Raw genomic sequence first — 11,647 nt, 5'->3', positions numbered from 1 at the left:
TCCTCACTCGTTGTCTCTTTTATTAGTTTTTATGAACTCCCTCTCCCCTTTTCTCCTTCTCTGTCTCCGTCAGTACTCTCAATAATCAATGCTGATATATTGCCAATATCCCAGCCAGTCCCCGGTGCCATCCCTCACTGCTCTTCCTTTATTGTGGGAGATTGGTCCAAAAATAATGATATTTATTAGATATATTTATTATCCTCCGCAGTGCTGCAGTGCTCGTGCGTGAATGTGCAACCGCAATATTCTCCTTCGACAACCAGCGATTCTTGGTGGGGTTGCAATACAAGAAGCATTTTGCACCAGTCACTTGAAGGAAATGTTGGTTGGTCAGGACTGTGGCACTAAATTTGATTTCCCTTATTTCTTTTTACTTTTGACTGCATCACTTTAATGTTTTTCAGCGGATATATAATTTAGGGGTGTTTTAGCTCCTGTGGCGTATAGAGATTTACTGAGGAGAGCTACAGCCTCATGGCTAAGTCCTAAGGCAGCCCCCCGCGAACCCCCCCCCCCAGATCCAAGGCCTTCAGACGTTAATCTACACCTCCCTTCCTCATCACTTCTCCTATCGATTTCCTCTTTCTCTCTTCCTCCCTCTCCCTCGCTCTCTTTCTCTCTCTAGGACACAGCAGGTGCTGCTAACTCATTGGTCAGCAGAAGCGAATGGGAACTTGGCCACATTGGAGAACCAGCCACGGAGAAAAAAAAAAAAACAGAAAAGAATATAGAAATAAATACATAAATGAACAAATACATGAAATTGCGTAAGTAAAAGCCATGACAAAGAAAAGTAGAAAATATTTGTAAAATCTATATATAAAAAAAAAAATGTGGCGAGTTCTTAGAAATGTATTTCTGTTGGTTTTAAATGGTTTTGAAAAAAACAAAAAATGTACACAATTTTTTTTTAAAAGGTTTCAATTTAATTATGAATTTAAAAAGCTGTGCTGTGTAGCCAGAGTAAAAAGTAATTAAAGCAGGGTTTTAGGTATATTTTCAAGGTAAAATGTATTTCTGAACAACTATCACATTTTATTAATCCATAAATATCTTTATAATTGCACCATATGATATTTTGTAACTGGAACTCGGTCGTGTCATACAGAATCAAATATCTGATAAGTTTAAAAGACTTTGATTTGAAAGGATTTGAAATGACAAATGTTTGTGTTATTAACTCTGAAATAGAAAAATATTATTTTATTAATATTATATAATATAATACATACATAATATATAATATAATACACTATATATAATATATTATTATTAATAATAATAAAATATTTATAAAATAACATTTAAATTGTGCCAAATTACTTAAGGTTATCTTTTCAAGTATTTATTTCTTGAATTAATTAATGATTTTGAGGCATTTTCAGAATCTGACTTGGCTTGAACTGATATGGTAAAACAAATGACATTATTATTCACCCAAAAATGAAAATTCTGTCATTCATTTCTCACACTCATGTCGTTTCAAACCCGTAAAACTTTTGTTCATCTTTGTAACACAAATAAAGATATTTTTAATGAAATCTGAGAGATTTCTGTCCCTCCATTGACAGCCTACGCAACTACCACTTTGACGCTTCAAAAGGTTCATAAAGAGATCACAAAACTTTGAGTGGTTTAGTCCGAATTTTCTGAAGAGGCACGATTGCTTTTTATGCTGAACAGATTGAATTTAAGCTTTTATTCACATAATAATTGAAGAATAATTGATTATGAGGGTGATAATGAAAATTCAAACAGACCAGAGAATGTATGTAACTTATGAAGCTTATGAAGACGATGAGAAAAGAAGCAGAGAGGAGTGGTGACGCATGACAATCCAAGCAATCGGGGATAGCACATTGCACTGCTTATATGTGGAAAAGGAAAGAAAAAGTAGAAATCAATTGCATTAAACCCCCCAAAAACATTCTTATTCCAAACGAGATGAAAATCCTGATGACGGGAAAAAGAAATGGGTGATTCTCTCATTCCGCTGTGAGCACATCACAGCAAATGGACAATATCAGTTCTATTCCCCATGAATACACACTGTTTCAGAGGAGACACAAGGCCACACACTCACATTTGGTCAGGAAAGGTCTCTCAGCCTTTTCATCAGTGGTCACCCTCAGCTGTGTCCAATCACTCAGAAAATAAAGAGAAAAAGCAAGTTCTTTTTCTTTATATAGATATCCCATCACCTTCCTTTCCATCTCGCTGACTATTTCTCATTCCTTCTCTGGGATCCTATGAGCTGGCAAATGTTGATTATTCTATAAATTCTCTGTTTATCTATTTATCTGTCCACCTCTCTATTGACTCATCACTTCCATTTCAGTGCCGTAGACTCTGTTGTGTGTGGATAAACAGGATATATAAGGGAGCGAGAGAGAGAACGGCAGAGAGATTTAAGCCCGGGATCAATGGGAAGTTTCAAAAATCAATGCTCTAACAACCAGGAAATCAATGAGCTCTAATGAGGATGACAGTTGCTTCCGTCAAAACAATTAAGAGGTGAAGAAATGTTTAACGAGAGGAATGAGGGGGCTTACAGAGAGAGAGCACGAGTGAGAGAAAGAGAGCATAAAAAATGACTGGAAAGACTTGACTTAGGCCCAATTATTCAATTAAATAACAAACAATGGTTTGCAGTTATAGTCATCGACTCATGTTTTATATGATATTTAAGTGATTTCTTTGCAAAATGCTGATGAGCTTTTGCCATTCTAGACAAAATCTCTACTTAATTTTACAGCGTTTTGATGGAGTCTGTCATGAATGACTCTGTGCTTTGACTGAGGGAGGAGGATGGAAAGAAGGGGCTAATTTGGGGTCAATCAATCAATACCACCCACAGTCTCTCTCTCTCTTGTCTTGTTCATTGTTGAAGGCAATCAATAAAAAATAAAAAAATCCCACAGCTTGTCAATTGCCGAACATACAACTAATCACATACTCGCACACACTGACAAAGCTGCAATTAACCTATTGATTGAGATGTGCAAACAAGAGTATGCACGTCCAAAACAAACACTTGTGGGACTGATGTCAGTTAAGGCTAATTTCCTTGTTGTCAACCGCACATCCCTCTGTGGTGAGCGTTTGAATAAAGTATTGAATAAAATATTCAAGCCCTTTACCACACTGAATGCGACATATAAATACAGTTCTCACTGTCAAAAACAACAGTCAAAATAAAATAAATAAAAACAAAATGAAATTATAAACTTATTCTTGTGTTCATTAATATACTTGCTATGTTTAAAAATCTTAAGAACAATCATTCTGGTTCTGAAGGATGGCTGTGAAAATGAAAGGGATAGTGCATCCAAAAATGAAAATTCTGTTAATATTATATTTACACACCCATTTAACGTTCCAAACCTGTGTGACTTTCTTATGTGAAACACAAAAGAAGATATTTTGAAGAATGTCCTGGCTTCTCATTTCTATACAGTGAAAGTGAATGGTCAGCACTATTAACCCCAAAGTATACTTCAGCCGTCCGCGTGACGTAATTTTCGTAATCAGGAGGGTTTGCGGACGTCCGCACACCCCGTCCGCATGTAGCCCAATTTTTGTGACTGCACAGACGGCACATGTGCAAGTGACTTAAGTGCTTGAAAAAAAGCCACTAGATAGTTTGCACTCGCCGAATGTCTTTCTGCACTCAAGGCCTAAGGAGTATACTTGGAGGGAGTGGAACACGGAAAATGAAGTATACCCAGGCCTTTAAAGTCAAAAGTATTATCAAAAGTAGTCCATATGGCTTCAAGTCTTCTGAAGCCCTACAATAACTGTGTATGGAACAGACCGAAATGTTGGGGTTTGGAGTAAAAAGGGGTGACAAATGATGACTTATTTTTGGGTGAACTTTAAGACCAAAAAAAAAAACCAAGTTTTGGATGTCCCATGACTACAGTTAGCTCAGTTAAAATGAATTGTAAGCTACAAATCACCAATCAAAAAATGTAAGTGTCAAATCACCTTAAACTGCCTTTATTGTCCTTTAAACCTCTCTGCACAAACACGGAGGAGAGTTTGAAAGAAGTCAACGATCACTGTGAAGGAGCTACAGAGTCCAATAGCTGAGAATAAAGTTGAAGAGCCCTACCTATCACTGGCTTGAATGGGAAGATGGCTGAGGGGCCATTTCTCCAAAAGAACCTTGTGAAAGTATGGAATTAGTTGCTTGCTTTCTATTACTTCTAAAAGAAAGCTTAAAAAAAATTGTAGCATGATGCTTTGGGCTGGCAGGAAATGGTCATCTTGTTAAAGTGCTGCAAAAAACTAGGAAACTCTTAAAAGAGACTTTGGCAAAACTCTTACAATCCTGCACAGCATGTAATATCCTCCACTGAGATTTAGACTGTCCCGTTTTGATTTGTGTAAAACGACTTATTCATTTGCAAGCAGTGTTTGAAAGAATTGGGTTTCCCACTGTATTTCTTCCTCCATCTTACAACCTGATTTAACAGATACAGTACGAACAACTCATCAAAATAAAAAGTAATACAAGAAAAACGTCTGCTTTTTTAAATATAAAGTTATAAATATATCTCATATCAGCATTATTTTTCAAAGCAGAAGTAAACTGTTTTCTGTGAACGTGCGAGACTTCTAATTCATTAGCCGCTATAGGGAAATAACGAGAAGAATATCACAGTGCAGTAAACGGACAAACTTTTTACACTACAAACCAGTGTGTTTATAATTAAGAAAACACATAATATGTTAAGAAATAGCATATTTCAATATGAAGCAGCATAATGAGCTGTTTATACAGCTAAAAATAACTTTAAGCGAATGACACCGGAATGACTCATTAAATTTACGAATTGCCGGATCCACTCTTATGTTAAAAATAAGGTCGTTACACATTTTGTATACATCAATAACACTCACAAACACAAGATTTGCACTCACTAAAGGAGCCTTATTGACACTAAATTGCAGTGATTTCTCATCAAAACTGCTGTTAATTTGCACTGATGGTAATTGTAAATGGAAAATATATTGTGATGGAACACATGCATGGTCTTCGACTCTTGCTCTACTCTCCGTTTTGTCCATTTCTCTACCTCTCTATTCTCAGAAGAGTTTGTTCTGAGGTTGGTAGCCTATTTAAATGGCATTTTCAATTTTCTAAACACTGTAAAGGGATGCAAAAAGGTTTTCCCCATACAAAGAAAAAAATAAAATGGAGCAAACCCTTGAAAATGCTCGTATTAATGTGGTTTCCTGTGCATGTTTGGGGATGAGCATAAAAATATAAATATACAAACAGTACAAATTCTTCTGGGGCCAAACGTTTAAGCAATTTAGGGACAGTCAGGCAGTGAATAAATGAATCTGGACAAAGAAATCTCAACCAGATTACGTGCTCTTGATCCTACAGTGAAATGAGAGAGAGAGAGAGAGAGAGAGAGAGATGACAAAAATGAAGGCATTTGGGGGTGTGGGGAAGCTTCCAGAGATCATTTTTCTCAAATAAGCGTCTGCATCCAGTCCCTTTCATCCCTCTCTGAGAGCCTTGTTTTCAGAGCTGTTCTGTCTTCTTTTGCTCTCTCCCTCTTTCTTCATCCCTCACACCCTTTCACACTGCACTTTTCTTATGTTTGTTTTGTTTTCTTGGTCATTTTCTTCCTTGTAACAAATGTGCTGGAGGGAAAAAATAAGCAAGGAGAAAATATAAGATTTTTTTTTCTCATTCGCCCCCTCAAAAGTAACATTGAGCATGAGATATCATCTCAAAAACAGACAATGTCTCATACAGAAATGACAAAAGATTAGAGGTAATTTGATCTACATTAAAACTTTTTTTTAAATGAATGAGTCCATACTGACTGCTTCTGTCACAATGGGTAATTTAACTTTAATGATAGGCCAAAAGTGATTAAATAACCAGAAAATTTGTGTACTGAAAAAAAGTATGTCTTAAGCGTTACCAAAAATGTGCCTTTAAGTTGCTGCCTTAAATCAACTTGGATTTTTAAGTCATTTCAACTTAAATTACATTAAACTGACTTTATTTTAATCTTGTATAACTTATTAAATAAAGCTGAAAACCGCTTCACTTATTTTGATGAGTTAAAGCAATGTCAAAATATATGTTGTCATAACTTATTGATCTTTTTTTTTTTTAGTGATACAGTACATTTCCATGATTGTTTAATCATACTTTTTAATTCTAAACATTAATTTTAATTGTATTTAAAGCTTTTAGTCCCATTGCAATCTTCTTACCCATTAGAACATCATAATTACTTCTGTTTGTTTCCGATTTTGTGCAAAAAATAAGAATTAGGCTAAATTAATTATCATTTAAGCTATTGTTATCCAAATACCAAATCACAAATCAAATAAAACACTGTTTTGATTTAATTCAAATTTCGACCAATAAAGAGAGAGAGTTTTGCCATGCAGTTTATCCATAACCAAACCTCAACGCAAGGCAAAATAGCTATACACCATCACAGAAAAACAGAAGAAAAATGTAATTCCATATACCAGGTACCCAGATTTAAGAAAAAAACCCTGAAAACACCCAGAGCTATAAAGAAAATTCTCCCTAAATACCCCCATCACAGAGAAAATGCCCACTAAACACCCCATCTGGTAAAGGCCGACTGACTGAGTATCAGCACAAGCCAGATAAAGGGAACGTCAGCCAAACCTGCTGTTCTCCTTCAGCGAGAGAACACACAGGTATAACTCTGGCTCTGGCCCATGAAGAGAGATGGGAGTAATTGTTTAAATGGGTTACAGGACAGGAACGTTCAGGCACAGAAAAAGGGAGAGGTGAGAAAAAGAAAAAAAAGCTCAAAAGTGTTCGGAACCGTGTCAAACGATTTTGAAATACAAAACATCTTATTTAATGAATCTGGGGAATTTAGACGAGAATCGAGATATTAGAAAGTACGTTTAAAAACAAAGCACTTTTGTGATAGAGAATAATGTGAGCGCTGCAATAAGCTTCAACTGAGCACAAAGGAACAAACAGACATTTTTGCGAGCTTTTTCATGTAATTTTCCTCACCCTCAGGGTTGCTTGCGTCCTCCCTCCCGCTCCTTTATCCTCCCCTGGTCATTGGCTAAGATGAGTAGCTAAACTAAATGGGCCAGACAGCCAGCTCTCTGCTGCCAGGCACAGGTCATGTGTGAAACTGCACACATTTCATCAGCCCCCTGCATGGCCCCCAAACCCGTACCCTGCTGGGGCTTTTAGAGTGGCCATCAGCCCTGGTTCTTACCTGAGGTGCTGAACAAGGCAACTGCAGGTGTTTAAACCTCAAGGTTATAGAGGAAGTGTGTGGAGATAGAGGAACACAGTGGAGCTGGGGTGAAGATAAAGGTCAAAGGTTAACTTTTTCTTTTGTGTTTGTGTGACTGAAGCAAATAGAGAATACTTTTGGAAGTGGAACGAAAAATATGTTTGATATCCACCTCTGTATGCTTTTACCCTTTGCGACTGCTTTCTCTGTTTTACCCTCAAATCATTTTCTATATCCCCTCAAATCCTTCCCCCATCCTAGTATGACCCCAGGGTCATTCATAAGGGCAAGGTCGTCCGTCTGGGGCTGGATTTGAACTCTGACCCCATCGTCTCATTGGGTTCTAAACACACGCGCACATTCATAAACGGCACGCGTGTCCCTCTGTGTATTATTGTGGTCATCTTGATTCTTTCAACAGCCACATAGCAGCAACAAAATAGAGCTGCAAGCAGACCGGCCACACATTCAAACCAGGAGCAAAAGCCACAATTGCAAAGGTCACAGCAACCGCCACAATTTATTAGTTGCTGATATTGAGGTTTCGCCGGGTGGATTTTACAGCTGCGAATGTGGAAAGGACAGTAATTTCTGATTTATGCCAGCTAAATAGAATAAATACTTTTTTTTTTTAAACGAAACACTTCCACGCAACTTCTCAAAAATGCCTTAATTTATATTGTATAAATGATGCACCACACCAACAACTATTTTCTGAAAAATAAGCATGAACTTATTCTGCCTTCTGCAAATCAATATCTGAAGAATTGATAAAGAAAATAAATAGATCCTGAATATACTGAATAGTAGAATAAGTTTAATTTTCAGAAAGCAAAACTGAGTGCCAAGACCTTTTTTTTTTTTTTTTTTTTTTTTTTTCTAGGCCCATAAATACTTTATATTTCGACATACAGTATGTCTCATTTACAGCAGTATTAGTATATGGTCATATGCTTTTGATTACATCATATTTCTGAAATAAACTGCCAGGAGTTTTGTTCTTTTGTTAGAGGAAAATTGGATGGGGCCATAATGCTCCATCTCTGTCCGTTTTAATTGCACCGGTGGTCGTTTGGCCTTTGACCCGCGGGGTCGTGAGTTACGCTGACAGCTGCTTATGAAAAACCCCAAGATTGATACCGGACACTGAATATCTGCGGGGCGATGAAAAAAAGAAGGAAAGAATAATAACAATAATAATACGAATATAGCCTACATGTGTGCATTCTAAATGAGTGATATAAACAAGACGACGACACATAAACGTTCTTCTGACAAGACTGAGCGATATTGAGGATCTGTCTGATCAGTGATTTTCTAAAATAACGAGAAGAACAAAATAGGCTACAATGCCCGAAATACAATCTTCCTCTCACGAAGGAACATGAGCAGGTAATTGTAGGTTAATAGAAGAATAAACAGAGTAAACAATAAAAAAAATGATAGGCTACTTTTGCTCTTATGTCATATGTAATGTAAACATGACGCGAGAGTATAGCCTTTAGCGATTAAGCGTTAATCGATGTGTAGCCTACAGCACGTGACGTAGGTCTTGGATGGCAAAATAAAATAATCTGATTGATTGGGGAAATTATGTAGATATTTAGTTAAGCAGTTAATAATTGCATTGTGTTTTATTTTTATTTTAGTAGCCTACATTTAAAAGCTCTCTTTATAAAAAAATTGTTAGGCTAACCTTTGTTTTACCCGCTATTTTTGTGTGTTTTTCTCTGGTTATTCCACGAATATAATGTCTATAATATCACTTATTAGCATAGTAACAACAGATGACTTGTGATTGATAAGTGTTTTAACGGCGCAAACTTTCATGAGAGGTTTATTCTTGTCTCCACCAAAACCGTAGCTATTATATAATGAAATTTTCTTTTGAGAGCGTGTTTTCGTATTAACACGTTTCTTTATTTCAAATTGTATAGCCTAGGCTACATATTATTTCTAGTGCATCTTTGGGAAAGTCTGGCACTTTGGTAGGCTATTTGAAGACGCGCTCATTTGAAATAATTTTATTTAGGCCTAGGCTAATTGGTGTATTCAGAGGACAAATCATTTATTCGATGTAGCCTATCACTTTATTTGCGTTTTATATTAGGCTAATTAGCTTGGGTATAAATGCTAAACCAAGAATAGCCTATTATATAGGGCCTATCTAATGAGTTTAATTTAGTGAATTTAAAAATATCTGGTGTATTAAAGTAAAAAAAAAAAAAGTTTGTGATTACACAATGACACAACGCGTGACAATATTCTGTCACTAACAATCCAATAATCAAATCAAATGCGAATATAACATTTAAATACTCAAATAGGACACTAGCCAAACAATCTAGGCTACAATAATTTGAAAACACTACTTAAAATATAGGCCTAGCTCTGAATAATTATGGGAAGTCAAGTGAACACTTCGTCTCAGTACAGAGATAAGAAGAAATGTTGTTCTGCTTATGTTAAGAAGACTATTCGTCTCAGATATATTTTCATATGCATGCAGTGCATATCTGACTGAATTATTTTCTTGTATTATTTTAACTTACCATCATAAAAAAAACTAAAACGAGTGAATGCGTGGCAAATAGCACGTTTGTTAATTGTTTTGATATAGGCTAAACCCAATCCGGATAGGTCGCCTAAATGTCCAGGTAAAAATTTGTCTGCTTTGAAAAACGTGATCTCTGTTGTTAGTTTATTATGTCTTTCTACAATATCCGAATGCAGTGGTGTTTTGTATTGCTATACAGTTTAGTAGCCTAAATCTGCGTATTCAAATCTTCATTAGAACATTGCATGAGTAAATCATAAAAATAGGCTAATACATTTAATATTTCAACTTTTAAAACTAATAATGGATTTCTGCATCGTATTGCAACTCCCAAAAGCGCAAAGATGGCATCAGTAATGAGTCCTGAAGATTTAATGACTTCGTATATCTTCAGAGATATATGGCACCAGTGTTTCTTTGTTAATCTGAAGCAAATAAAGAACATGTGCCTGTTTATCAACCACGAAACGTGAGAGCACATATATACAGAGAGTCAGGCTGTTCAAATATTTGATAGACCATCTTCACTGTCTAAACTGAAGAGAACGTCTCCACCTTTCTATCCATCGCTACAAACCTATTAAAAAAAGAAAAGAAAAAAAGAAAAGAAAGAAAAGTTCACTGTGAACAGATAGTCCACATCGAAACACGTTTGTTTTTCTTCGGACTTTGTTTACTGAGGCAAGAGACCTGATAGCTCCGCGCGCTTCTCATACAGTCACCGACACGTGCAGGTTTCATCTTAAAAGATCTGTTGAATGAAACGTATCCTCGTTACAGAATTGTAAATCTGTTGTAGGGTCGCCTTACAGAATTAGAAAAAAATTAGACTAGTTCAACGTCATAAGCTACGGAAAAAATCCCCGCACGGTCGCGCACCATAACAAGAAGAGAAGAGCGAAAAGAGCAGAACCCAGAAATGTGTGAACTGGCTTGTGCATTCAGTCCCTTTTCTTTTGCACTGGCCGCCCTTTTAAAGCCCAAATCTCCACCTCTTAATTGATTTTCTCATAATTAACTCAGTGTGCTCATCGATTTCCCCCTCAGCGGAGATTCGGCGTGTGTGGCTGCGGACACTGACGGCCGTGCGGAGGCCGCGTGATGCTGTTATTACAACGTCGTTAACAAGGATACGCCGCCAAACACATATCGATCATATTGATTACAAAGCTTCCCAAAGGAGTAAACATATGTCTAGATTTTCCACAAGTCAAGATACAAAACATATGTTAGCGCGCACAATTAGGCCTACAGAAATAAAATAATAGCCTAAATGTTGATAGCCTACCGATATTTAAACCATGACAAAAATAAAACCTTTTTCAAGCTTAAAGAGTTTCGAAACATTTAACAACTACGACTTTATCAACATTCATAAAAAAAACTGCTAAATGAGCCCTTGGAATTTGGCCTACAATTAGCCTTCATCAACACCCAAGCCGTGTGTCATTCTAGCGATGAAAACAGTTACTGTAAAACAATTATAGCCTAAATCTTTGTCCTTTCACAGACATACGGTTTATATTCCGCCCTTCTCGTTATAATCGCTACTATAGCGTCTTATTTGGTAAAGACAGGGTTTTATAACAAAAACAGCAGTAGGCCTAATGGAAAAAGCATAGTTACTGAAAGCTTTGCTTTATTCATGACAGAAAGCTGTGCATTTTTATCACCACGCGACAAATAAGCACCGCTAGAGTTCAGGACTGTAAAACATATTTCACAGCGCGAGCTCAGTTTTTCCCAAATCAAATATTCCCGCGACGCCCTGCGCCAATTACAGCATGCAGAACAGCGCGTGCACATCCCGAGA

The sequence above is a fragment of the Squalius cephalus genome, assembly GCF_949319135.1.
Source record: "Squalius cephalus genome assembly, chromosome: 15".
Taxonomy (NCBI): Eukaryota; Metazoa; Chordata; class Actinopteri; order Cypriniformes; family Leuciscidae; genus Squalius; species Squalius cephalus.
The sequence above is the reverse complement of the archived record's forward strand: the minus strand, read 5'-3'. Positions refer to the sequence as shown.